This window comes from Mesoplodon densirostris, chromosome 2 (assembly GCF_025265405.1).
Source record: "Mesoplodon densirostris isolate mMesDen1 chromosome 2, mMesDen1 primary haplotype, whole genome shotgun sequence".
Taxonomy (NCBI): Eukaryota; Metazoa; Chordata; class Mammalia; order Artiodactyla; family Ziphiidae; genus Mesoplodon; species Mesoplodon densirostris.
Window position 1 is genome coordinate 101686406 of NC_082662.1, and position 5785 is coordinate 101692190.

A 5785-nucleotide genomic window follows, 5' to 3' on the forward strand; every position below is an offset into this window, starting at 1 on the left:
GTAATCTTTTCTGGAGACACACTCACAAACACAGTCAGAAATAATGTTTTACCAGCTATCGGGGCATCCCTTAGCCCAGTCAAGTTGGCATGTAAAATTAACCACCACAAACACAAATTTCCATCAACATGTGAATGTATAAACAAATTGTGGTATAGCAGTACAATGGAATGCTACTCAGCAATAAAAAGGAACAAACTACTGATAGAAACAACAACATGCATGAATCTTAATTATGCTGAGTAAGAGCATATCTGTATGATTCCAGTTACATAAATTCTAGAAAATATAACTAATCTACGGTGACAGAAAGTAGGTCAGTAATTGCCCGAGGGAAGAGGAGAAGGGTGATGGTGAGCAGGAGAAGGGATTACAGAAGGGCACAAGGAAACTTTTGGTTACGATAGACATGTTCATTATCTTGAATATGGTGATGGTTCCATTGGAGTATACATATGTCAAAACTTATATTGTACACTTTAAATATGCACAGTTTATTGTCCATCATATTTCAATAAAGCTGTTGAAAAAATTAAAACCACCACTGGCCAGTGTTTCCAAAGGCCTACATGGATTGGAAGATTCATCATAATGGCTTACCAAGCCACACATGATCTGGCTCATAATTATCTCTCTGACTCCATATCCTGCTACTCTCTTCTTTGCTTTCTGCATTCTACACACACTGGCTTATTTACTGTTCCTGGAATATTCCTCAAGTGCTTCCAACTCAGGGCTTTACATGAGTGTTCCCTCTATCTAGAGTACTCTTCCCCCAGATATTTCCATGCCTAGCTCATTTACCTCCTGTGTAGGTCAGTTTTATATGTCAACTTGGCTAGGATATTGTCCTGAGTTATTCAATCAAGCAATAACTAGGAGTTTCTCTGGTTGAACTCTAGTCAAAGAGAGTTCAACCCCCTCAGGTCCTCACTCAAGTATGACCTTCTCTAGTGAGGGAGTCCTTGGCAATCCCATTTAAAATTGCAACCCCTGACTATTTGGATCTCCTTTCCTGCTTTATTTTTTTCCAGTGAACTTATCAGTAGAACTTTAGCTCCCTGAGGATAGGAATATTTTTTCTCTGCTGTCCATTATTTTAACCGCAGTGCCTACAGCAATACCTAATATACAGTAAGAATGAATATTTTCGTAAGAGATATTAAGAATACAGAGAAGGTACCCTTAATCCATCTCACTCTACAGGAATCAGGGAAGACTTCCTAGAGGAGACAACATAGTTGAATGCATTTAGGGTGGGAGATGACATGTAGAGTAAGGGAATTTAATATAAGCAGGGAGAACAGCAAGTTCAAAGTCTGAAAGGCAATAGTGGTATTTCTAACGTGTATTGTGTACTTACTATGGACCAGGGATTGTGCATATGTACTCTCTTCATGAATCTTCACAATTACATGAGGGAGGTATTAATACAGTACCAATTTTATAGATGTGGAAACTGAGGCACAGAGAGATTTGGTACCTTGCCCAAGATCACACAGCTCAGGAAGAGGCAGAAGTGGGATTGGACCTCCATAATCTACATCGGCCCCACTGAGAGAACTGACATGGTGAGTATGTGGAACGTCCCATAATTCAGTGTGTCTGAAGGGTGGAATATGAGAGAGCATGGAGAGACAAGAGAAGAAACAGGTGAGTGGACCCTGCATTCTGGAACTGGGTCTTGTTTCTATCTCCAACTAACTGTTGGTCTCTGAACTTCAGAGAGGAAGTTGTATCAAGATGTGTGTACAGGGCTTCCCTGGTGGCACAGTGGTTAAGAATTTGCCTGCCAATGCAGGGAACACGGGTTAGAGCCCTGGTCTGGGAAGATCCCACATGCTGCAGAGCAACTAAGCCCGTGCACCACAACTACTGAGCCTGCGCTCTAGAGCTTGCATGCCACAACTACTGAGCCTGCGTGCCACAACTACTGGAGTCTGTGTGCCTAGAGCCTGTGCTCCGCAACAAGAGAAGCCACTGCAACGAGAAGCCTGTGCACCGCAACGAAGAGTAGCTCGTGCTCACCACAACCAGAGAAAGCCCATGCACAGCAACAAAAACCCAACACAACCAAAAATAAAAATAAATAAATGTATTAAAAAAAAAAAGATGTGTGTAGGATCCCTCTTAGTTATAAGAGACTGTGTCTCTGGATACCACCTATCCCAGAACCATGCTAAGTGCTGTTATGGTGATGGGGTGGGGAGCAGGTGGGGAGCGGGGAAGCGGAGATCAAAACTATAGTCTATATGCCAGCTGAAAAGTCAGGAGAGGCACAAACAGAACTACTTGATAACAACAGAGACAGTCCCAAAAGGGGGCAGGTATCTGAACACTTCAACTTGCAAATAGAGTTTAGAGAAGGCAAAAGTGAGTAGGAATTCTCTCCCATGGAATTGGAAAAGATATTCACAAATCATATATGTGAAAAGGGATTACTATAAAGTACTCCTACAACTCAACAACAAAAAACAAACAACCCGATTCAAAAATGAGCAAAAGGTAAAGCACTTATACTCTAATAAAAGTGTTAAAAAAAATGAACAAAAGGGAATTCCCTGGAGGTCCAGTGGTTAGGACTCTGCACTTCCACTGCAGTGGGCCCTGGTTCAATCCCTGGTCAGGGAACTAAGGTCCCACAAGCCACACATGTGGCCAAAAACAAAGAAAACAAAACAAAGCAAAAATGAGCAAAAGACTTCACAGTTCTCCAAAGAAGATATACAAATGGCCAATAAGCTCATGAAAAGATGCTCAGTGTCACTATGTCACTAGCCACTAGAGAAAATGCAAATCAAAACCACAGTGAGATACCATTTCACATGGCCCATCCATTAGGATGTCTATATCAAACAAAGAAAAAAGAAAGAAAGAAAGAAAAGAACAAGCTGTGACAAGGATGTGGAAAAATTGGAACCCAGTGCGTTGCTGGTGGGAATTAAAAATAGTTTGGCATTTGAAACATGTGATCCAGCAATTCCACTGCTGGTTATATACACAAAATAACTGAAAGCAGGGACTCAGGTATTTGTATACTCATGTTCATAACAGCATTATTTACAATACCCAAAAGGTGGAAACAACCTAAATGTTCATCAACAGATGAATAAGCAAAATGTGGTATATACATACAATGGAATATTATTCAGCCTTAAAAAATAATGAAATTCTGATACATGCCACAACATGGGTGAAATTTGAAAGCATTTTGCTAAGTGAAATAAGCCAGTCACAAAAGGAAAAATTATGTATTACTCCACCTATATGAGATACCTAGAGCAGTCAAATTTAGAAAGACACAAAGTAGAATGGTGGCTGCCAGGGACTGGGGAGAGGAGGGAGTAGGAAGTTGTTTTAAATAGGTATAGAGTTTCAGTTTTGCAAGATGAAAAGAGTCTCACAGATTGGTTGCACAATGAGAATGTACTTAACACTATTGAACTGTACACTTAAAAATGATTAAGATGGTAAATTTAATGTTATGTGCATTCTACTGTAATATAAAACTGTAAAAAGAGAAAAAGAAGTAGTGGAGCTAGGATTCAAATCCAAGTCATCTGATGACAATATGTGCTCTTAACACTAGGTTACACTAGTCCTGCAGGTAATCACTAGTCCATGAGCCTGAGAAGGTAGTTTATCTGTCACCCTGTCTTGCCAGAGCATATCCCTTGGATTCCACCTATGTGAGGTATCCAGAATAGGCAAATTCACAGACAGAGAGAATAGAACAGAGGTTACCAGGGGCTGGAAGGAGGAAGGAATGGGGAGTTATTTTTTAATGGATACATATTTTCTGTTCGGGATAATAAAAAAGTAGACCTCACACCATAAAACATTCTTTTCTCTTGTGACATGATCCACTAACTTAATAGTGCAAATGGCATTGCCAGAATAAACACTCTTCTGATCACTACTTCCTTGAAATTCATGAGGATTCTTCAGTTCATAATGAGGTTATAGTTCATTTGGACCCAGACTTACCTATATTCTTGTGTCCTAATAAAGCCCAAACTGAAGATCTCCACAGAGGTCACTCGGGGGTTTACTTAAGCACCCACCTACTTTTCACGACTTCTTACTAGGACTTTAAAGACCTTAGATTACCTTGTTATTTTATGTTCATCCAATACATAGTTAACATTTTGCTTCATTCTAAAGATGAAGTGAGCTCCAGGACTGGTATCAATCCATTTAATTTTTTAGCTAGAATATCATAAGTTTCCAAAGAAAAGTTTTTGTCAAACCAAAGTTCATTGCCTAGGGCATGATTTATACCAAGAAGGCAAAGCTCTCACTTGCAGACTATCTGCAAACCATTCATTTTCCAGGCTCACTATCAAACAAGAGGATTCTTGGCTAGGACTCCTAGTTATTGCCAGCAATGGATTCCCAACTTTTCTGAAATTGCTATTTAATGAAGTTCTCAGTAACTCACCCTCTTCTATGAAAACCTAAACATGACCAGGCATTGTGTGATATAATAGCTCTCCAACCACCTCCTTCAATCTGGAACTAACTAATTATTATAATAAATCTTTTTTTTGTTTGTACATGAGCAACCTGGACAGGCCCTTGGTGTTGTGACTCAATTTTATAGGAATCTGATTCAGTTCTGACTCAAAAGCATGGAGACCAATTGCTTACCACAGCCTCCTCTAACTATAGCTTTATAATAACTTTTTTAATGTTGATTTTTTAAATTGGCTGCCATTCAAACCCTGGTGGATTGCAAAATGCCCCTTCTTGTCCTCCCATTCACCCTGGCCGGGCCTCCCTTTCACTGGGGACCTGTCTTAGTCCTTTCAAGCTGCTATAACAAAATACACAGACTGGATAGCTTATAAACAACAGAAATTTATTTCTCACAGTTCTAGAAGTTTGATGTCCAAGATCAGGATGCTAGCACGGTCTGGTGAGGGCTTTCTTCTGGGTCAGAGATGTCTCATTGTGTCCTCACATGGCTAGGGATCTCCTGGATCCTCTTTTATAAGGCACTAATACCATTTATGAGGATCCCCACCACAGTTGAAGCACCTCCCAAAGCCACCACCTACTAATACCACCACCTTTGGGGTTAAGATTTCAACATGAATGTGTGGGGTTCACAGACATTCAGACCATGGCAGAGCCTGTTCTCATTGGCTATCGGCTAATTCTCTCTTATATGAGTCAGCCAGTCTCTCTCTAATTGCCCGACCAGTCTTCAGGTGGTGCCGCCACAAGAAGCCTAAGAAGTCAACCTGGAAGTTTAATTTGGACCTTACTCATCCAGTAGAAGATAGAACTTTGATTCTGGAAATTTTGAACAGTTTCCATGAGAGAAGTTTAAAGTCAATGGAAAAACTGGAGATCTTGGGAATGTCATTCACATCGAATGCTTCAAGAATAAAATCACAATTGTTCCCGAGAAATAGCTCTCTAAAAGGTATTTGAAATACCTTACCACAAAATATCTTAAGGAGAACAGTCTTCATGTTTGACTTTATGTGGTTGCATCTGACTAGGAGACTTATGAAGTTTGTTACTTCCAGATTAGTCAAGATGAAGACGGATCTGAGTCTGAGGACTAGGTGAAGCTGCCCCTTATAGGGCTTTGAAAACAAATGGGCATGCAGGAGAAATAAACATCTAGAAAAGGACTTTTAGTTTATTAGTGAATAAAACATTGTCATCTGTTAAAAAAAAAAATGAGTCAGCCAGATCGGCACACCTGGGCTGATTTACCTGTGCTTTCCCATCCCCTCCACCAGTGGTTTTATTATTGCACATAACAATACTT

General features: G+C 40.1%; 1 non-coding gene and 1 pseudogene across 1 annotated transcript; both read left to right on the plus strand.

Annotated features, from left to right (window-relative positions):
* The first annotated feature begins 2252 nt into the window (after positions 1–2252).
* LOC132503488 (large ribosomal subunit protein eL22-like 1) lies at positions 2253–5576 on the plus strand (annotated as a pseudogene).
* TRNAG-UCC (transfer RNA glycine (anticodon UCC)) lies at positions 2559–2631 on the plus strand. The gene has a single exon. It is a non-coding gene; the product is annotated as a tRNA-Gly (tRNA).
* Positions 5577–5785: the final 209 nt, after the last annotated feature.